The following is a 24,140-nucleotide window of genomic DNA, read 5'->3' on the forward strand; positions in this document are numbered from 1 at the left end:
ACTCTCTCAAAATAAATAAATCAACTTTAAAAAATAAAAATAATATGTATGCATGTTGGTAAAATGGACCTTTAAATTATTATTACATAAGTACGCCTGAGTGTCTGTCATAATTAGAAACTTGTGCTAAGAATACAAGATAATGACGGGCACCTGGCTGGCTCAGTTGGTAGAGCATGTGACTCTTGATCTAGGGGTCATGAGTTCGAGTGTAGAGTTTGTATGAAGAGATTACTAAACAAAAATCAGAAGAAGAAGAAGAAGACAACAGGATAATAAAAAATAATTTAAAATAATAAAATATAATAAAAATATAATAAAAAAATTTAAAAATGAACAATTTATTCTACCTAAACACTAGACAACTGTATCAATAACATTTTATGGCTTGCACTGAAGGACTCACCAAATTACAAATACAGCCCTTCTAGAATGTTAAAAACATAGGACTGGCCTGAAATGGAAGCACCCATGTACTCTTATCTGTTGATGTGCAAACAGTATGGTTATGTAAGGAGTAAAAAATCAAAATAATAGTCATTTTACATTGTCAAAGTTCAGAGCATACTAAGAAATAACTCTGCCCCAGAGAGAGTTCTACATTCATTTACAACCCCTCTAACTGAAACTAGAATTGTCATCTTCTTTCCCTAACTTGCAAGTTATACCAAAGGCATGTAGTCAACTGGAAAACAAAGAGCACATCTCCTGACTGTACAGATTAAACCAATTTTAAGCATTTTAACATAAAAGCATATATCACAAGATGCACTGAACAGTATTATTCATACAAGGTCAAATTCTTACCTTTTCCTCATTCGGGTTGGCTACCACATATTGGGTAGTTAAGGATTGGATCCATTGCTTTCCAAGTTGCCTGTCTGCTTACCAGAAAATATTTCACTGAAAGTAAAGGGATCCCTTTCTTGAATGGTGGCAAGTGTGGAGAGTGCGCCACGAAGGCCTTGGGCACACTGTGAGAGTGCCTTGCGCTGCCTGCCCACCTCCAAATGCTGCACTCTGCCCCTCTATTGCATGTGAACCTTTCTACCTAACCCTATTATCACTAAGTTCTGCTTCTGCTTTTGTCTCTTAGCTAAAGAAGATGAGTAAGTCTTCAGAGGAAATGGTCTACTGTGGACAGGTGTTTGAGAAACCTCCCTGGAAGGTGAAGAACTGCAGCATCTAGCTGTGCTAGGACTCCTGCAGCAGCACCTACAACATGTACTGGAAGTCCTGGAACCTCCCCACTGCAGGTGTTGTCACCCAGTGCTACTGAGACATGGGCACCCAGCACAAGTGCCTGGGCACATTCAATCCAAGATCATGAAGGTGTAGGAGACTGCAGCCAGCAAGTGCCGCTGAGTGGCAGTCAAGCAGTTGCATGACTTCAAGATCAAATTCCCACTGCCTCACCAGGTCCTACATCAGCAACACAAGCCATGCTTAACCACCAAGAGGCCCAAAACTTTCTTGCAGATGCAGAGCCTCCCTGTCCCCAAGTTTGCCCAAATAAACTCCTTGGAAAAATCAGGATGCTAAGAAAGAAAAAGGGAAGAAAAGAAGGAAAGAAAGAAAGAAAGAAAGGAAAGGGAAAGAAAGAAAGGAAAGGGAAAGAAAGAAAGAAAGAAAGAAAGAAAGAAAGAAAGAAAGAAAGAAACGAAGGAAGAAAGAAAGAAAAGGACTCATAAAGAGAACTCAGGTTCAAGATGGCAACCTAGGAAGATCCTGAAGTCATCTTCTCCCATAGACATAACAAATCTACAGCTACATATTGAATAATTTTCTCTGAAGAAGTTCTGAAAACTCGATGAACAATGCCTCCACAACAAAAGATAAAAGAGCCACATCAAGATAGGTAGAAGAGGCAGAGATGTGCTCCTGCCAAAATCCCACCTCAGGCCCAGCAACCCACAATCAGCAGGGACCTCAACAACATGAAACTTTTCCTTGAGGACCAAGAGATTCATGTCTCCACATCAGGCATCCCAACTCTTGGGTCCTGCATCAGAAAGATGAGCCCCCCAAATCTAAAACCAATGGGGATTATGCCCAAGAGAACCATAGGAAACAGAGAACCTGCCCTTAAAGGACTCACACCTGCAAACTCTCTCACCCCAGGACCTAGCACAAGAGCAGCAGTTAGAAAAGCACCTATATCACATATGAAGGAGATCTACTTACCAATCTTAAAGCAAGTGCTGGAGAGCTGGAAAACCAATGGAACTGTCTCTGGGGATGGAAGTTCTGGCAGGCACCACTCTTGGATCTCATTCTACCTTGTTAATGTCAGCACTGGCAGGTGCCACTTTGGCAATCTCCCTCTAACCTGCTGGTACGCATGAGCACACCCTCCCCCCGCACACACCACAGCCATACCACAGGCAGCCAGCCAGCCAGGCACCCCACATACCCAATGCTACAGCCCTGGCCCAGCCATAACCATCAGCAGCCATGTGCAACTTACACAGGGAATGCCGCTTGAGCCCTGGCTCTGGTGGCCAAAGGGGATTGCATTTCTGGGCCCAGTGGCTCACCTTCTACACAAGGCCACTCCTTCAAGATTGGGAGAGGTAACTGTTCCACCTTATAGAAACAAGCACAGAGAATCAGTCAAAGTGAAGAGACAGAGGAATGCATTCCAAAAGAAAGATCAAGACAAAGCCTCAGAAAAAGACCTTAGTGAAGTGAAGATAAGTAATCTACCTGATAAAGTTCAAGTAATGGTCATAAAGATGCTCGCCAAACTTGGGAGAAGAACAGATGAACACAGAACTTCAACAAGTAGATATAAAATATTAAAAAGTACCAAACAGAAGTCACAGAGCTGAAGAACATAATAATTGAACTAAAAAATATACTACAGGTTCAAAAGTAGACTGAATAAAGCAGAACTAATCAGCAAGCTGGAAGACAAAACATAATACTAAAGAAAGCCATCAAACCACAATGGAAAAGAGAAAGAGAAGAGAAAAGGAATGGAGAAGAACTACAAAAATGGCCCGAGCACAATTAACAAAACGGCAACAAGTTATACCTATCAACAATTACTTTAAATGTAAACAGATTAAATTCTCCAATCAAAAGACATGCACTGTGGCTAAATGGATAAAAAACAAGATGCCTCTCTATGTTGCCTACAAGGGACTCACTTCAGAAGTATACACACAGACTGAAAGTGAAGGGATGGAAAAAGATAGGCAAACAAATTGAAATTTTTAAAAAGCTGATGTAGCTACATTTATATCAAATGAAAAGGTTTTAAAAACAAAAACTAAAATAAAATATAAAGAAAGACATTGCATAATGATAAAGGAGTCAATCCAGCAAGAATGCTTAACATTTATAAATATACACATACCCAACATAGAGGCAATAAAATATATAAAGCAAAGATTAATGGACCTAAAGGGAGAAATTGACAGCAACACAATAAGAGTGGGGGAGTTTAACACCCCACTTATATCAATTGGATAGATCACCCAGACAGAAAATCAATAAGAAAACATCAGCCTTAAATGACACATTAGACTAGATGGACTTTATTAATAGACATACACAGAACATTCTATCTGAAAACAGAAGAATAAAAATCTCTCTGAAGAGCAGATGGAACATTCTCCAGTATAGATCACATTAGGCCACAAAACAAATCTCAAGAAGAATGAAGTCATATCAAGTATATTTTCCAACCACAATGGTATAAAACTAGAAAAACTGGAAAAGCTACAAAAATGTGAAAACGAAACAGCATGCTACTGAACAACCAACAGGTCATCAAAGAAATCAAAGAGAAATCAGAAAATATCTAGAGACAAATGAAAGCAGAAATATGGCATACCAAAACCTAAGGATGTAACAAAGGAGGATATAAAAGGGAAGTTCATACCAGTACAAGCCTAAGTCAAGAAATAAGAAAAATCTCAAATAAACAATGTAACTTTACAACCAAAGGAACTATAAAAAGAACAAACAAAACTCACAGTTAGTAGAAGGAAAATAATAAAAATCAGAGCAGAAATAAATGAAATAGAGACTAAAAAAACAAATAGAAAAGGTCAACAAAACTAAGAGCTGTTTCTTTGAAAAGATAGACAAAATTAACAAACGTTTAGCTAGACTCACCAAGAAAATGAGAAGGCTCAATTAAATAAAATCAGAAATAAGACAAGTGAAACAACAAATGGTACCACAGACACACAAAGGATTATGAGTCTATGATAAACAATTCTATGCCCACAAACTGGACAACCTAGAAGACATGAGTAAATACCTGGAAATATACAATCTTCCAAGACTGACTCATGAAAAAATAGATTCTGAATAGATCAAATAAAGAGATTGAATGAGTAATCAGAAACCTCCCAACATACAAAAGTCCAGGATCAGATGGCTTTCTGGTGAATTCTACCAAACACTCAGGAAGATTTAATACTTATCTTTTTCAAACTTCTCCACAAAATTGAAGAGGAGGGAATGCCTTCCAAACACTTTCTCTGAAGCCAGCATTATACTGACACCAAAACCAGACAAAGACATCATACAAAAAAAGAAAATTATAGGCCAAGATCCTTGTACTGGGATATTAAAAATATATACAAAAATCTTCAACAAAATGTTAGCAAATGGAATCCAAGAACACATTAAAAAGATCATACACCATGGGGCGCCTGGATGCTCAGTTGGTTAAGCGTCCAACTTCATCTCAGGTCATGATCTCAAGATTCATGAGTGCAAGCTCCACATTGGGCTCTGTGCTGACAGCTCGGAGCCTGGAGCCTGCTTCAGATTCTGTGTCTCCCTCTCTCTCTGCCCCTCCCCTGCTCACGCTCTGTCTCTCTCAAAAATAAACATTAAAAAAAATTTTTTTAAAAATCATACACCATGATCAAAGTGGGATTTATTCTAATGATGCAAGGATGGTTCAACATCTGGAGATCAGAAATAAAATAGCAATGCCCAGTATCTTCACTTAAAAAAAAAAAAAAAGATTTTATTTGTAAGTAATCTTGATACCTAACATGGGGCTTGAACTCCCAACCCCTCAAGAGTCACACGCTCTACTGACTGAGCCAGCCAGGCATCCCATCCTCACTTTTACTCCACATAGTATTGGAAGTCCTACCACAGCAATTAGGCAGAGAGAAAGAAAGAAAGAAAGAAAGAAAGAAAGAAAGAAAGAAATTCATCCAAACTGGAAAGGAGAAGTATTTGTTACTTGTTGTGGATGACATGGTACTATATTTAGATAACCCTAAAGACTCCACTAAAAATGGTTAGAGCTAATAAATGAATTTGGTAAAGCTGCAGGATACAAAATTAATATACAAAAATCTGTTACACTTCCATACACTAATATTGAACTATAACCAACAGAAATCAAGAATACAATTCCATATACAACTGCATCAAAAGGAACAAAATACCTAGGAATAAATTTAACCAAGGAGGTGAAAGACCTGTACCCTGAGGTACAACTATAAGACATCGGTGAAAGAAATTGAAGAAGACATAAATAAGCGGAAGGATATTCCATGATCATGGATTGGAAGAATTAATATTGTAAAATTATCCATACTACCTGAAGCAATACAGATTCAATGCAATCTCTATCAAATTCTAATGGCATTATTCACAGAACTTAAACAAATAATTACAAAATTTATATGGAACCTCAAAAGACTCCGAAGAACCAAGACAATCTTGAGAAGAACAAATCCAGAAGTATCAGGCTTTGTGATTTCAAACTATAATATAAAGCCACAGTAATTGAAATAATATGTATTGGCATAAAAATAGACACATAGATCTCTGGAATATAATAGAGAGCCCAGAAATAAACTCATGCATATGCATGTATGGTCAATTAATTTATGACAAAGGGGTCAGGAATGTACAATGAATAAAGAATGGTCTCTTCAACAAATGGTGCTAAAAAAAAAAAATGGTATGCCACTACCTGTGCAAGAATAAAACTGGACCACTGCCTTGCACCATTTATGAAAATAAACACAAAATGGATTAAAGACGTTAATGTTAGACCTGAAAACATAAAATTCCTAGAAGAAAACATAGGCAGTAACCTCCTTGATATTGGTTGTGGTGATAGTTTTTTGACTCTGACTCCAAAGGCAAGGGAAACAAAAGCAAAAATAAATGGGATCACATCAAACTAAAAAGCTTCTGCATAGCTCTTTCTGCCATCTTGGAGCCTGTAGAGGCCTGTGGGAAAAGTAGCCTCCATAGACTCCAAGATTCTCCTGATACTCTTTTTGACAGGACTCCTAAAATGACAAATATGTCTGGAAGGCTGTCGTCCAAGGCCATATTTGCTGGCTATAAGTGGGTTCTCTAGAACCAGAGGGAGAACACAGCCCTTCTCAAAATTGAAGGTGTTTATGCTTGAGATGAAACTGAATTCCACCTAGGCCAAGAAATGTGCTTATGTGTAGAAAGCAAAGAACAACACAGTGACTCCCGGTGGCAAACTGAACAAAGCCAGAGTAATCTGCGGAAAAGTAACTCATGCTCACGGAAACAGTGGCATGATTTGCCAAATTCCAAAGCAACCTTCCTGCTAAAACCATTGGCCACAGAATCCATGTGATGCTGTACCCCTCAAGGATTTAAACTTACTGAAAAGTAAATAAAGGTATAGAGTTGTTCTCTTGTAAAAAAAAAGAAAAAGAAAAAGAAAAAAGAAAAGAAAAGAAAGAAAAGAAAAGAAAAGAAAAGAAAAGAAAAGAAAAGAAAAAAGAAAAAGAAAAACAAAGAAAAGGCTTCTGCATAGCTAAGGAAACCACAAACAAAGTGGAAGGCAACCTACTACACTGGAGAAGATATTTGCCAATCTGATAAGGGGTTGATATCCAGAATATGCAAAGAACTACAACTCAACAACAACAACAACAAATCTGATTAAAAAATGGGCAGATGATCTAACAGACATTTTTCTAGTGAAGATATACAGATGACTAAGAAGCACATAATTAGATGTTCAATATCACTAATCATCAGGGAAATGCAAATCAAAAGCCACAATGAGATATCACTTTATACCCATCAGAATGGCAAGTATCAAAAAGACAGAAATAACAAGTGTTGTTGAGGATGCAGAGAAAAGGGAATCCATGTGCACTATTGGTGGGAATGTAAGCTGGTATGGCCACCATGGAAAACAATATAGCGGTTCCTTAAAAAATTAAAAATAGAGTTACCATATGATTCACCAATTCCATTACTGGGTATCTATCTGAAGAAAACAAAGACACTAATTTGGAAAGATATATTCATCCTATGTTCACTGCAATATTATTTGCAATAGACAAGATATGGAAATCACCTAAAAGTCCATTGACGGATAAATGGATAAAGAAGACAGAGTAAAAATTTACAATGGAATACTAATTAGCTGTAAATAGGAATGAAATCTCGCCACTTGCAACAACATAGTAGATCTTGAAGGCATTTAATAAGTGAAATAAGTCAAACAGAGAAAGACAAATACTCATTTACGTGGAATCTAACAAACAAAACAAAACCAAATCCAGACTCATAGGCCCAGAGAACAGAGTGGTGGTTGCCTGAGAGCAGATAGATGGGGGAATGGGTAATGGGGATCAAGAGGTATAAACTTCTAGTTATAAAATAAGTAAGTCATGGGGAGGTAACGTACAGAAGCGGGAATACATTCGGTAGCGTTAACTTGTATGGTGACAGATGTGACTAGACATTGCAGTGATCAGTTCACAGTGTATACAAAAGTTGAATCATTGTGTTGTATACATAAAACTAATATGATATTGCATGTCAATTACACTTCAATAAAAAAGAAAAGACTTTATAAAGAAATAATACTTTATAAAGAAAGCTAGGCATCTATGTAATGTTCTTGTAGCGCCTTTTAAAATACACCTAACCTCTTACTTTTTCCCACCTAGTCTCTCAGATTTGAGGCCCTTTAAATGCCCTGCAGACCCTATGCACCTGATCAATGATATCAAGCAGATTAAAATGTACCCATATCCCATATTAAATAGAATTATTTCGCTGTAAAATTTTTGAAAGGATTTTTACAATTTTGTTTTTGAAATTTTAGGCCTTGGGTAACATGCCTAACTTATAACCAGCTACGATTTCTAAGTGATCAGCAAGCACGTAGAGGAATGTTTGCGATTTAACTTAAAAACTGTTTTCAAATGCAGTGACATTTTTATGATACTCTTTTTGAAAATGAATGAAGCTGACACAATATTGCATTTTGCTTAGTTATTAACCTGGCCTCCGTACTTCTAATATGCAACCAGTATTTTGTGATCAGGCCTTAAATATTTCCCCAGGTCTGTAAAACTTGGAAACTCTGGAGTGCCTTCAGTTTATTATGAATTAGGCCCACCCACAACAGCCCCCAATGTCATCTCCACCAGAGATCTAGCATAGGAGTCCTCGTGGACTGAACCACCAAACACCCAGCCCAAGGGTTGGTCACTGTGTGGTACTGTCTGGTCTTCTCTGCTGATAGTCTGGCACTGGCCAGCCAGTCTTCTAGCAAGCAGTCCACACCCAGATGGGATACCTTCTTTGAGCTTTCAGAACTCCTCGAGGTCTGGTGGCTACACTTAGCTCCTTATTTGAAGCTTTTCTTTTTTCACATCTTTCAAATAAAATCTTTTGTTGAGGTTCAGCTTGACATTAGAAGCTTGATATAATATATAACTGACCACATTCCCCCTCACCCACAAAAAAAAAAAAAAAAAAAAAAGAAAATTACTCTGGAAAAAGCCTTCAGAAATAAATGGACAAAACATATACCCCCTAACATCTCATATTCAGTCTTGGGCTTCTTGAAGGCAACATTACAGCTAATAGCCCAGCCTCCCCACCTCTACTGAACTGTTCTGGGGCCAGAAGTCTCCCAGCCCACCACTCCCAACCAATAGCCCCACATCCTTTACACTGTGCTACTTTTTAAAATGTTTATTTATTTTAGAGAGAGAGAGAGAAAGAGGAAGAGTGTAAGCGGGGGAAGGGGCAGAGGGAGACATGACCAGGGGCTCGAACTCATGAACCAAACATTGAGATCATGACTTGAGCTGAAATCAGACACTTCACTGATTGAGCCACCCAGACGCCCCCAGTATACTGTGCTACTCTAAAGGGAAAATCGGAAACTGTGTAGGTAAACATGGTGTATTGTTCAAATTTAAAATTCTGGGGAGATTTTTCAATATTTACAATTCTGATTTCTTTGTAGAGGTTCCTAAAATAATGACACTATTAAACCTTAAAATTAATACCTTACATTGGGCACAAATGCTCTGCCTTTTATGAGCATCTTCCCTAATCCATTCTTTCTCTTTATTCATTTAATATCGGTTGAGCCCCTCTTCTGTGCCAGATACCATGCTGAGCCCTGGTGAGTACGGCAGACGGAGTCCCTGGGAATAAAGAAGGCAGCAATTGCAACCCATCGTATCGTGGTGTCTTCTGTAAGTGCTTCGCATGGCTAATTTAAACCTGTTTTACTAAAATTCAACCCCATTTCTCCTTGTTCAGCCCATGGAGTAGGTAAACAACAGCCAATCACTATCCTTTCCAACATAGGTTTCCTGATACTTGAAACACTCAAATTTCTTTTTTCTTGCTCAAAATAAACATATTTTTCCACAAAGAAGATTAGATTTGATGTGTGCAACAAGCCAATGTAACTCCTTTGCCGTGTCATCACATTGTCATTGATATGAAAATATAGAATATAACTTTTCAGTCACATTGAAAGGATAAAGGAAAATAGAGTCCCAAGCGATCAACCAGTTTCTTAGGCATTAATCTACACACTAATCCTGATAATACCATTCTAAAAAAAACTGCACTAAAATGAAACAAAAATTTTGCCTCATTGCACAAGCTGAGAAAAAATAACTAATAGGTCTCTATCCCATATGACTCATATCTGCGTACGCTGCCCCCGAAGAAATCAAGACACACTGTCACTGAACAACATTATTATCCCTTAAGAAGGACTGTAAAATGTGTACATCACTCATTCGTTGACATTGAACTTGTGCCAAAACTATTAAGAGCACATATTAATACATATCCCAAATGTGTAGGAATGACTACAGAATAAAACACAAAATGAAATCGGTACTCACTATTAATTTGTCTTTTATAAATGATTAAGTAAAGCATACGAAGGAAATAAAAGGGCAATAAATACCCTTTTATCACAAACCGGGGGATTTCTCTTACTCTGGGCTTGCATACAACCCGTTTAGAAATATGCATAATTGCCTATGGTCAACATCATATCACTGCCAGATCACACATTAAACAGATAACCACTATTATTATAAAAGCGACTTCCTTGACCTCATATTTTGGTCTGGCTAGAAATTCCTGTATTTTCCCAGATCAGCTGTTACACAGTGCCAATCTCATGTTGTGCGTGTCACTTTGCCCCAGTATAAGTGACCGGCGCCTTATAGAGCTCACTCGAAGACACACTTATATGCATAGGAATAGCAGAAGTTCGAGAAATATGATCATAGTTCTTGCAGTGCTTTTTAAAATCTCGTCTATGTGTGTTTTTCTATTATAGCTAAGGTACAGTGTGTGTTATTTGGCAGCTGAATTTGACATGAAAATATAAAAGGTTTGGGCAACCACATATTTGGAAATAGAAATCTTTCCTGAAAACATGGCTTTGGTTTTTAAACACAGCTAAATTTCTGGAAACTTCAATTTGTTAAAGACAGCCAAGACTTCAATCATATTTAACATATTCCTGGGGTTTACATATAGTGTTTCAAAGTAATAAACAACATCTTGTTTGGAGTAGCATGAAGAAAATGAGGCAAGCACTTCTTTAGAGTAAAAGCTCCACTTTTAAAAATAGTTTGGAGACTCATTCTTATGTTGGTAAAATCACAAAACACTATTCAGCAAACAAAACATGATGAGCTCAATTCAAGTTGGTAAACATTTTTAGCTGGCTTCATTTGTAGTAAGAATTTTAATGTAACCATAACTTCAAGAATACATCCCTTATAATAGAAACTTGAGGGGCAAAACTTTTTTTTAATTGTTAATGAGAACGACGGTGTCAAGTTGGCATTTGAAAATCGGAAGAGATGTGATGACAGCAGTGAATTCATTGTTTGAACAAGTTTAAAAATCACATTACAGTGCACTAAAATGCACCCACATTTACTCACAAGCAGGCTCACTGCAGTGACCAACAAGCCCCAGGTCTGATTCAATAGGAGAAAATAGACTCCTTCTTTAAGGTAGCATCTATATGGCCACCTTCCCTCCAGCACATAAAACTAACAGTAAAGTTGTAAATCTTTCACATGCTTTTGTCTCATTGGTCTAAACATAACAGCGATGTCTAAAAAATCTTAAATCACTTAGTAAGAATAACAAGCCCTTTTCAATAAGCAAAACATGAGGAATCAAAATAGTACCATTCAAGGAAAGGAAGGAGCTTCCTCTATACTCTTTATAACAAGTCAGGTCAGAATTCACTTAACCACACTTTTTCCCTAAACAGATTCAGTGAACATAAAATCTGTTGTAAGAACAATTATAGATTCACATCTAGATAATTGAGGGCAAACCAACTAATAAGCATTGGAACATCTTGCTCTGCGGTCAACATTCCCTAATTTTGCCTACATGGTATTCCGAACTTGTTTTTATAATCAATATTTTATTTCTGGGGGTTAGTAGGCAAAACATGGGAATTTGTCTGAAGGTTTAAAAGTTGGTTGAGATACTACCTCACACCCATCAGGATAGACGCGCTGCAAAACAGAAAGTAACAAGCGTTGGTGAGGACGTGGAGACATTGGAGCCCCCATGCCCTGTGGGTGGGGATATTAAATGGTGTGGCCACTACACGAAACAGTGTGTCAGTTCCTCAGAATGTTAAAAACAGATTTACCACAGAATCCAGCAATTCTACTTTGGGGTATACACCCAAAAGAACTGGAAGGAGAGTCTCGAAGAGATATTGGTACACCCATGATACAGCAGCATTATTTCATAATGGCCAAACGGTGGGCGCAACCCAAGGATCAGTTAATGAGAGCGTGTAAGCAAATGTACAATGGAACATTGTTCAACCTTAAAAAGGAATGAAATTTTGACAGATGCTACAACATGGATGAACCTAGAGGACGTTCTGCTACGTGAAATAGGCCGCTTACAAGACGACAAATACTGTTATGCGAAGTGCCTTGATTAGTCAAATTCATAAAGACAGAAAGTAGAATGGTAGTTCCCAGGGCTGGGGGTGGGGGAGAATAGGAAGTTGTAGTTTAATGGGTACAGAGTTTCAGTTTTGCAAGAAGAAAAGAGATCCACAGATCACTTGCACAACAACATGAATATACTTAATGCTCCTGAACTGTATACTTAAAACTGGTTAAGATGGTAAATTTTACGTGATGTGTATTTTGTCACAAGTAAATGTTTTTAAACATTGAAATAAATTAGATAGATAGACAGACAGACAAAGTCTGTAGCCTGAAGATCAGGGCCAAGCCTGTTACAACATTTTATCATTGAATCTTGACAGCAACACAGGCCATGAGTGATATTATGTCCATGTTACAGGTGGGACAGCTAAGGCCCAAACCTCGAACCTCAGAAAAGAACACATTTCTAGCAAGTGGAGGGTTTGTGAGATAAATGAGTCCACACCTACACTGTGTTCAGTAGCACACTCTGCCTCTCAACGCTGATATTGATACCTTACTGCAAATCCCTGTCGTTTACTCTCAGGGTCCCAAACAGCAGGCATTGTCATTATTCAATCATCCACGTGTTAGTTGGTCTTCATCTTACATCCATTTATTCAGCACTAAATAGGCACTGGGATAGAAATAGAAAGACAGAATACCTGGCTTGCATGGTTTAGCATCCAGCAAATAAAAACAGATATGAAAGCAAAAGCCCTGCATGTAAGCAGCAATAAAGCAGATGTATAGCCTTTAGTTGGAGCCCACAGGAGGAAGAGAGAATGCCCTGATGAACGAAAGAACGAAGGCAAGTTCTGCCTTCTAGGCACTTTTATCTAAGACCAACTCCGATGGCTTCAAAGGGGCCGAAGACGTGCTCCTGTGACTTCTGCGGTGATGACTGCCTCTCTGCTAGCCTTTTCATCCTTGCCTCCCTCACTCGTTCAAGATGAAAATACCCCCGTTTTTTAGTAGAGGAGGGAAGCCCTAAAAAGTCTATGTTAAATGTCTCTTGGTAAAAGACGTTTCTGATCTAAAAGAGGAAAGGATTTGTAAAAATCTCCAACCATCCACTTAGAGAAAAAATACTATGAAATATTAAGTGTTTGGCCAAACTTCTCTTCCTACAGTCTAATGATGGACAAATATCAGGAGGAAAAAAAAGGAAAATCAATATTTTAAAGCTATTTGTCTCACTGATACACAGCTTAGACTCTGACTCTCAAAGCCCTTACCAAAAAAAAAAAAAAAAGAAGAAAAGAAAAGATACTTTGCAGTCGTTTTCCAGAGGAATAAAGTTTTATATGTTCCCTATGCAAGCAAGAAGTGATAAGATACAGTAATTTTGGTAATAAACCTTAAGACTTTAAAATTTAAAAGGAAATGTCTATAGAGTCATGTCTAGATACGCCTAGCAGAACTTTGAAAGTACATGCACTAAAGAGTGTAAGGTTGTTGTGCAACCTTAGAGGGACGGGGAAGTCTTTTGCTTCTAATTTTATATGATTTTTATGAATGTATGATATACTTTTTGGCATTTTTCAAATAAAAAAGGAAAAGCAGACAAGATTAATAAATGCTTTCATATACGCATATTACAGGATTAAAGAAGGAAGTCCATCTTCAATGACTATGTTGATTTACATAACAGACACCTTTATCCTTCATTAACAGGAAGTACTATAGCACAGTGGTTAGAAGCGGGGGTTTTTAAGTCAGACAGACTTTGGTTTGAATTTAAGCCTCATTCGTACTGGTTGTGAGCCGGAAAAACATGATTTACCCATTCAAAACTTATGTTCCCATCTATAAAATGGGGATAATAATACAAATCTCTCGGATTTATTGTTAAGATTTTAGACGTTAATATGTGTGGAACATACTGATCCCTCAGTTAAATATAATTATCAGAAGATTACAGGGAACAGAAGAGACCAGGTGATTCTACAATGTTAGCATTAAATTAGCTGAATATAGACATAAAGGAAGAGGAAAGACAAACTGATAATAGACTGTAAGGAAAGCTTGAATTTGATAATAAGGCAGCTTAATTACTCAGATATTGATTAGGATAATAATGAAGCTAAATTTGTATCCTGTTTCTAAAGATACCATGTACTTGTTTGCTCTTCTAGTTTCCTAAGTAGTCAACAATCTCAAGAGACTGTTCTTGAGACTTAACCATGCATGATTAAAAATAATAGATGATATTGAAAGCATCTGGTTCAGCAAATGCTCCCAGCACTGAAAAGTCAAGGTACTAATGCTGCTTTTTAAGATAATGCAAACTGCCAAAAGGAATGCTGATTGAATTTCTAAAAGGTAAACTGCTTAACACAGAGGAATGAGAAGTTATTTTTTAAAGAGTTAAAGGAGATTCATTTGAAATTTATCACAGTTAAGTACTAAACCAAGACAAGAAAAAAAAATGTGATACAAATAAAAGTGGTTAAGCAGAGATTTTAAAAGCAAGCTGTTTGGACAGTTAGTAGAAATCTTTATATGTTTACATAATAAAACCACATAAAATAAACAGAAATAACAAGGTTAGGTTAAAAGGAAAATGGCAGGCAATGAACTTGAAATCTACAAAATGTTTCAAATAATCCTAAACATCTTTATACAAATGTTAAACTGAGCCTCCTCATTAAAGAATATTTTTTTTTAAGTCAGGGTTCGATGAGGGTCAGGGATTTAACAATGGAGAGGCATAGATTTATCTTGCTGTCTCAGCAAATATTGTCATAAAACAATTTTGCTTTCCAACTTTGTAAAAAGAGCATTTGAGCAGTGTACACATACCAGAAGAAATTATTGTGGGCAGAAAAGTAAAGTTGGCACACTGGCCTTTTATTCCTCTCCTACTGTTACAGAGATTTAATCGTATCTGGGACACATATGCAAAGCCAGCCAAAGATATTAACAGGGTGGAAGCCATCTTTGCAGTGAAACATGGGAGCTCTTGCCTCTTTAAGAAATCTGTCCCGGGGTGCCTGGGTGGCTCAGTCGGTTGAGCAACCGACTTCGGCTCAGGTCGTGATCTCGAGGTTCATGAGTTCAAGCCCCACGTCGGGCTCTGGTGCTGACAGCTCAGAGCCTGGAGCCTGCTTTAGATTCTGTGTCCTCCTTTCTCACCACCCCACCCCTGCTTGTGCTCTGTCTCTGTCTTTCAAAAATGAATAAACATAAAAAAAAAAAAAAAGAAAGAAATCTGGCCCTGCCAGGGCACCTGGGTGGCTCAGTTGGTTAAGTGTCCAACACTTGATTTCGGCTCAGGTCATGATCTCACGGTTGTGAGATGGAGCCCCGCCTAGGGCTCTCAATTGGGCTCCCCATTGAGCTTGGAGCCTGCTTGGGATTCTCTCTCTCTCTCTCTCTCTCTCTCTCTCTCTCTGCCCCTCCCCTGTTCATGCTCTCTATCTTTCTCAAAATAAATAAACATTAAAAAAAAAAAGGTATCTGTCCCCACCAACCACCCGCAGAACAACTTTGTCTTAGAGATAAATGAAGTGAAGGCACAATTTCCAAAGTGCCCCTTAAGCTACCTGGATGGAGACAGAACATTCTGGGATGTGAGAATCCAGGCAGATCCTCTCCTGCTGATTTTCCCCAGCTTGCCCATTAACACAGATTAGTTTACTGTTCACATTGTCCCCTAGACATGAGGCAGAGAGAGCAAGTGGACTAAAACTGAAACAAGCCTTTGACGAGTACGGGAAGTGGGCTAGGGGTAGGGCACAGTGGAGCAGCAGCATCAGGCATCAGGCCAGAGCAACAGGCTCTGATGGACATACAGCGCCCGTATTTTCCAAACCGAAACTCATGACACATGGCTTGACAAGTATGATTGTACTTATGGGAACAACAGGACAGAATATTTACAACCCAGGGCTGCCCTGGAAAATCTAGGGTATATAAACACCACATCCATAAAGGCATTGAAAGTGGGAAGGCTAACATAACCTACTTTGAATTCTGCAAGTGCTGGCCAGCACATGTGAAAGGAAGCTGAAGTCACCCTCGTCTCTATTTATTTCTATCATAAATGCATTACATATTTTTGACACATTTAGGATCTCTATTCCAAAGACTTGCCATAAGAATAGCAGGTGATATCTGAATGAAATAGATTTTTACAGTTGAGTAGAAAAGCATGCATCATATCAGATTAGATTGTTTGCCAAACTTGCCTGCTCAGCCCTTACAGGGGAACTAAACTCACCCAGAGACTTCAGTGTATCAGAAGAGAGGAAATATTCTCAGAAAGCCCGTGCATGCTTGCACACAGCTTTCAGACTAGGCTCCATGAGTTTCCAGAAAGAAAATTCATCAATTCAAATTTGTGCCACTTTTTTTCTTGCCTTACATCCATTTAATTACTTGCATGTGAGAGTCATTGTTTCTTATACGACACCCCCCCAAAAAATACTTTAGTGAAAGCTTCTTGTAGAAAGAAAAACAAAGGTCAGTAACCTAATATCCCCAAGCAACCCTACAACAACAAACCAGGGAGGGAAAAAAGTGAAGAAATGCTCAGAACAGGGAAAAGATCTTCGTCTGTTTATTCTTTTGACAGTGAATAAAAATTACGATTTTCCCAATAACTATAAATTGCTCATGTGTCCAACTTTTAGAGAATATATAAGGAGGCCCCATAAAAGATTAGAAGAGTTATTCTGTGTGAGTTAAGAAACTTTTTTAAGGACTAGAAATGCATCAATACAATCCATTTTGTCATGACACACAGAAACTGGAGGTAGGAAAATGCCTGAGGGATTACCTAACAAAAGGAAAGCTCCTCCTCCCTGTCACATGAGGAAACTGAGGCACAGCAGCATGTCCAAGGTTAGCTAGTTGTAACTGAATCAAGGCCGAACCCCATCTCCTGCAGAGCTTATGGATGAGTTTATTCATCTGTAAAATGAGGGTGCCGAACTCCGAGGTCAATGCCAACCATAACATCCTGCAATGCTGTATTGATTGATTGCTTTGTAATCTACTTATTTGTATTTTGGCTCTTAAATAAAGGTAAGGCTGCCAGGTTTGACATATTTCTAGCCCTTAGAAAGCTGACCTGACAGTAAAGCCCTTCCAAAACATTTATAGAGACAATGTTCAGAACAATTTGCAGAATTTAATAAGGTGACACATTTTGAAGCATGGCGCAGTCGGTTACAGGCAGCCAACCTGAATGGATGCATGTGAGGGAGGTATTATTTTTTTTTAATTTTCAAGATGTCACTGACAAGGGAGACATATGCCAAATGGTAACCTAGGTCTCTGTTTAAAAAAAAAATCCTTGACAAAGGCATGAAGAGCAATGAAGAGCATGGTACAAGAAGAATGAGTGAAACATCAAAATAGGATACCGGGAATGAGAAAACATATTGATTAAAATTACTTAAAGTCATCTGAGGCCTCTTCTTTTCCACTTACACCTGGCCCCAAAATACTGCCATGCAGAGGTTTCCCGACATTTAACAGCTTAGTAGTGATCTAGGATAATTCTCTTAAATCAGAGACTACAAATTAGTATAAAATCAGAGTATAGTTTTAAAATCTTCTATGCTAGTTATAATATTCCTTATTTATCTTTACCATATACTCTTACCAGTATTTCGTAGATCTCCAGGTAGGATTTACACAGTAAAAGAAAAAATGGCTATGTGGAATAAATATTGAATGAATGCTCAAATTGTTAAAAGCAAGAGTAGCCAAATTACTACTATAATCTAAAAAAAAAAAAATGGTTTGATCAGATGTAGTATATTTTACATGTATTATATAGGTAAGATGCTTTAAAACATAATAGGGAATAAGCCAATAAGCAGAACATTCTTTTTTAGGATCATGGAGTACTTTTTCATAATACGTAGATTTAGTGGAATATCTACACCACCAAAATCATGACTGGAAGCAAATAAGAAAACAAAAGTACTTGGAAAAATTATCTGGAAAAATTATTGAGCAGTCTGGTTGCCTGATTTCCTGACTTATCTCACAACTCTCAGGTTTCCAGGTGAAACTTCCAGATCTTAAATGCGTTTTCCTACATTGACAGAAGTACCCACACTTTGCAATGAAGCCAACCCAGTTTTGAGCTCATGGTTTACTTGCTGTTTGTTCTTGGGCAGTTACTTAACTTCTCAGTGACTGTTTCATTCTCTCAAATAATAATAACATCTGAATCACTGGATTCTTAAAGTGATTAGATTTGATGGTATCCAAAATTTAGCTGTCATGGTGTATGGCACCAGGAGGCATCCAATACGAGGAGGTAGTCCCAGTAACAAGAATAAGAGTAGTAATGGTCCTTCTCATGTCTTTTTTTTTTTCTAGTGTGGCACATTGTCCTGAAATTAACACAGGTCCTGGATTCAGAGAGGGTTGGGTCTGAAGTCAAGCTCTGCTCAGGTGGGTGACAAGAGATTGTCTCTGGTCTGTTTCTTCTTCTGCGAAATTAACACCTTGTTCTTACCATTCTTGTGAAAATTGAATAAGATAAGACATGTTGGTGCTACAACAGTGTCTGGCACAATGGAAGGGATTACACAGAAATGCTGATTCCCAGCACTCCTTGTCCTCACAAGTCACCCCATGCCTTTATTCACTCCAGCACAAGCATGTTCTGAGACCAGGAAAAATACAAAAGGAACAAGACTGTCCATTCTGGTTTTAAGAAACGGATAAAGAAGCAGAGAAAGAAAGAGAGAGAGAGAGATTATAGGATATGATGACAAATAACTTACGGGAGTTATAAACCAATCTTGAGAACACAAAAGTATAAAGCTTTCTTGAAAAGTCTCTAAAAGATCTTAAATATTAGGCCACTTAACACCCACTAGAATGGCTACAATCAAAAAAACAAAAGCAAACAAACAAAAAAAAAACAACAACACCACTGACAAAAACAAGAAAAACAACATAAAATAGCAAGTTTGTGGAGAAATTGGAACCATTTTACATTGTTCACAGGAATATAAAATTCCACAGCTGCTGTGGCAAACAGTTTAGTGGTTCCTCAAAAAGTGTAACATAGGGGCATCTGGGTAGCTCAGTCAGTTGAGCATCGGACTCTTGATTTCAGCTTGGGTTGTGGTCCCAGGGTCATGGAATTGAGCCTTGCATCAGGCTCCTTGGGGAGCCTGCTTGGGATTCTTTCTCTCAGCCCCTCTCCCCCACTCATGTTCTCTCTCTCTCTCTCTCTCTCTCTCTCTCTCTCTCTCAAATTAAAAAAAAAAAAAAACAGGGGTGCCCAGGTGGTTCAGTCAGTTAAGCATCCAACTCTTGGTTTTGGCTCAGGTAGTGATCTTGCGGTTTGTGGGTCCAAGCCCCGCATCAGGCTCCGCGCTGACAGTGTGGAGTCTGCTTGGGGTTCTCTCTCTCCCTCTCTCTCTACATGCCCCTCCCCCCTCACTCTCTCTCAAAATAAATAAGTACACTTAAAAAAATTAAAATAAAATAAAATAATTTTTACAGTGCAACATAGACTCAAGACCCAGCAATTTCATCCCTAGGTATATACCCCCAAAGAATTGAAAGGAGATTTTCAAACAGACACTGGTACATGAAAGTTCACAGCAGCACTATTCACAATTACCAAAGCGTGGAAACAACCCAAGCAGAAAAATACAAGGTGATATACACAATGGAGTACTATTCAGTCAGAGTAAGGAATGAAGCATTGATACATGCTACAGTATGTAGGATCTTTGAAACATTATGTTAAGCGAAAGAAGCCAGTTACACAAGACCATGTATTATGTGATTCCATTTACATAAAATGTCCGGAATAGGCAAATCCCCAGAGATGGAAAGTAGATTAGTGGTCGATTAGGGCTGAGGGAGATGGAGAAATCAAGGGAGGGAGTAAGACCTAAAGGGTATAGTGTTTCTCTTTGTGGAAACAAAAATATTCTAAAACTGACGCTGGTGATGGTTGTATGTATCTGTGACTATACCAAAACTGCTGAATTGAGGGCTTAAATGGATCAGTTATAAGGTATGTGTATTATATCTCAATCTGTTTTTAAAAAGAAAGAGAAGGAAACTAAAAATAAAAATATGAAAACACACACACATACACACAATGTCCTAGGAGTTTGGCCAGACTTCTGCTAGATCCAGTAGAGATAGTGACGTTGGTGACCATTCCAATGCTAGAGCTGAAAACAAAAACTTCACAAAACTAAGAGTATGGCAGGCACAGAGGGTAAGAATGGAACCACTCGTCCAAAGCCCAAGACAGAGAATGGAGCTAGTGTCTTCTGCAGCACTGAGAGGACAAGTGGGAGCCAGGACATGGGAAAGGGGGCCAGAGAACAAGGAGACATAGTGATCTCATAGATCACTATGGATATGGAGGAGTTGCACCCATCAGAGGCCTGGAAAGCAGGCTTCAGAGTGACCCTGCCATTCACTGGGCATGTGTGCAGGCAAGCTTGTGATCTTTCTTAAACATCCGTTTCCTGTAAAATGGTAATAAACATAGTGCTCACCTCACAAGATGCTTTCAGGGTTTAATGAAACAAGATAGGTAAAGCATGGAGTCAGAGTCTGGCAAACAGTACGCAGTCAATAAGTATTAGCTCCTTGAATCTGTGGGAAGCCAAGAGTTTAAAGTGAGAAATGTCCAGTTATCAACAAAATGTTATATCAGATGATAAAGGTTTCAAGCTTTTTGAACTTTTGAGTAATTTATACACATTATCACTAATTTAACTTCCCCTGATCCATCAAGAAATACACATGGTTTTTTAAAAACCTCTAGAGAGTGATGGTAAATGTCTCCTAGACTAATGATACTGATCTGGCCTCGGTTGCTCAAGCTTAGCCATAAAAATAACAAGTTCTTTTATGATGATATTCTAATTAAATATCCCAAACTTTATTCCAGGTATCTGCAATCCAGTATTGGCAGAGCTAAGTCAACCAAGAACATTCTGGCCAGCAAATAATAAATTCTCAGAAGCCAAAATTTCCATTTACACCTGTAAATAGAAAATTCAATTTAATGCAAATTGTTAAATAATAAGACCAGTGGGCAATGAACCATACTAAACACATCACATGAAATGGATCAGTCATGCAGCATGGTGACCAGGAAAGAAATTTGTGACACATTCTGTTCTGTAGCTAAATGCTACGTGTTTACACACACATGCACACACACGCACGAGCACTGAACAAGGCGCTTCCACAGAGACACAGCACACACATGAAAAATGCACAAATTCGGATGAGTGGCTGGTTACATTCCTCTCTATTTAAAATCTTTTGGTCACCTTCCATGGGATCATCTAACCATGCAGAATGCTATTTTATACAATGCTTGGCAGAGCAGTTGTTAGGCAGAGGAATCCTGTAAACGGTTTCATTGAAGCTAAAAATCATTAAGAAGTAGATTCAGGCATGCTCTTTTGTTGGACCTCCTCCTTGAGAAAGTTCAGAAGTCACTGTCCACAAATTTAAAAGTAGCAAAATACTCACAGAATCCCTTTAGCTGTGAGGCACATAAGTCAGATTAAAATCACTCAATGTAGATAATTTTTTCCTTACCATAATTTGGACAATAGGCTATTGCTATGCTTCAGAGATTTTGGAGGTTGTTCAAGGTGCTAGATTTATGATGTATGTTACAGTGTGTCCAGAGAGCAAGGAAGTTGGGGGTGAAAAATTTGGAAGAAAATAGGTTTGATTTTTAAACATTTTCTAGCTTTCCACTCTCTCTCTTTTCTTAAAGAAAACATCATGCATCTGAGCTTAGAAACAGCTTAAAAGAAAAAAAAAATCACATGGATCGTCTTTCGTCCTAGTCACCAAGGCGCTGACACCCTAACACAGGCTGTTATAACAAGAGAGTAAAATCCTTAATGCTGACGTAACACTTTGCTTTTTGGGTTCCCAGAGTCTGAAGAGTATACAGACCAAAGCCAAGCAAATCTTAGTGGCAGATTTTTTCCCCCATATGTGTTTGTGAAGTACCTGTTTGCCAGAAGCTGGAGGATTTCACAGCAAGTGGGACTTTCAGGCTAAAACCAGGAAATGCCAGGGTGAGTCTAGACAAGTTGGTCACCCCAAGTATTTGTCAATAAAAGACTACAGCTGGCACTTAATCATAATATTTGATGTTACACACACATCAAATCAACACACATGTATTGAAATAATTTTAAAATCATGCCATTTAAAAATGAGAATGCGAAATATTCAGCTAAATGATATACTAATTATGCATTAATTTCCCTCAGCATCCTTTTGTTATTTCTACTTCTGTGAGCTCCCATCAAACCTTAAAGGAAATTTTCAGGTGTATTTTCCAATCAGAAGGACCCATGGTCAACCTAAGAATTTACCCCAAGCCCACTGGTCCTCAGGAAATTGGAAAATTTTGAGAAAAGGGTTTTAATGTAAAATTGTTTCTATACTGAATCAGAGAACTGATTTTACTTTTTGAATAATTCAGCTGAAATTTATGTTAGCCTGAAATATTAATATAATTAAGGAAGTAAAATATTATCTGGAATATGGCTTTACCCCAATGAAAATAAAACATCAAATCCTTTTCTTTATTTTATCAGCTGAGCTTAGCATTTTCTTCTTGCTAAGAAATTTGTTAATGAAACTAATACAGTGAAAGAAAGTTTTTATATTTACCCACGTTTGTCACTCTCCACTTACATCTTCACATCTTTAAGAAAAATGAAATTATATAGCAAAATTATATTTGTTTCTTTCTAAATTCATTGTAGGTATATTTGATTTCTTCCAAATTTCCAATGGTATCTGCTATATTTCGTCACTGAAATATTTCATGTAATTAATTAAGAAGTAGGGATAATGTAGGACCACTTCATCCAAAGATCTACCAGCATATGGAAAACACTGCAAATTACCAAATAAGTCCATTGAGTGAAACATAAAGTAAAAATGAGTTTAAGAGACAGCTGGACATGTTTATGTAGGCAAGGGGGTTGGAAGATATGCTGACAACACAGAGAGGTGTGTTGCAATAAACTTGAAGGAGACAGGCCATTGGGCCAACCATCCCTTTTCTATCCAGGAATTCCTTATGTTCTCATTAGTGTCTCACATCTGGACAGCTGTGTTATTAAAATCTGGTCCTAAACTCGAGTCAATGAAAGGGTTTGGTGTCTCAATTTCATTCTTCCTTTACGTATTGAACACACACACACACACACACACACACACACACACACATGCATTTCAACTTTTGTTCAAGGAAGCATTTCACATCCAGATGTCAGATTTTTGTGACTCATGGCCAAGGAGAGAGAAGGGCTCTGTGAACAAGCTTGTTCTGATCATGTCCACCTCTGTCTGATACGAGTACATATTCATGGCACCTCACTTTCATAAATACAACATTCTAAGCAATCCTTTGCATGACCACCACCTTCAGTTTGGAGTTAGGCCTCAAGCTTCTTATAGCTCAGTTTCTTGGGAAGAAAAAAATATTTTAAGGGTTAGAGAAAAAGGGCAGTTCTCATTCCTTTATCTTTCCTCATCTTTTAAAATATGTGGTTAGGAAAGATTTTGTACAGGATTGGTTAGAAGCCAAGAGTTTCACTGACCCTTTTAGTCATTGCCATTTCACATTTCTTGCCTCAGGAAGTGGTTGAGCTTTTGAACACATTCATATTTTAATATAAATGATGTGGGCATAACCTGCATCTGAATATAAATACCAAGCACCTGCTTTAGCACTTTATAATTAACACACACTTGGATCCCACTGTGTCATTTGCTCTAAATCATGGTCCCCTTAGGTTGGTGCTATTATCTTATGTTTTTACACATAGAAACTGAGGCCCAATGAAGGTAAGGGACTTGGCTAAAATCACTTGCCCAAGTGGTAAGTGGTCGAGTTAAAGC

General features: G+C 38.0%; 2 pseudogenes; both read left to right on the top strand.

Moving 5' to 3' along the window:
* Positions 1-356: 356 nt before the first annotated feature.
* On the top strand, positions 357-1,542 carry LOC125911418 (60S ribosomal protein L18a-like; annotated as a pseudogene).
* Positions 1,543-6,170: 4,628 nt separating this feature from the next.
* On the top strand, positions 6,171-6,630 carry LOC125911896 (60S ribosomal protein L35a-like; annotated as a pseudogene).
* Positions 6,631-24,140: the final 17,510 nt, after the last annotated feature.

Source organism: Panthera uncia (assembly GCF_023721935.1).
Source record: "Panthera uncia isolate 11264 chromosome C1 unlocalized genomic scaffold, Puncia_PCG_1.0 HiC_scaffold_3, whole genome shotgun sequence".
Lineage (NCBI taxonomy): Eukaryota > Metazoa > Chordata > Mammalia > Carnivora > Felidae > Panthera > Panthera uncia.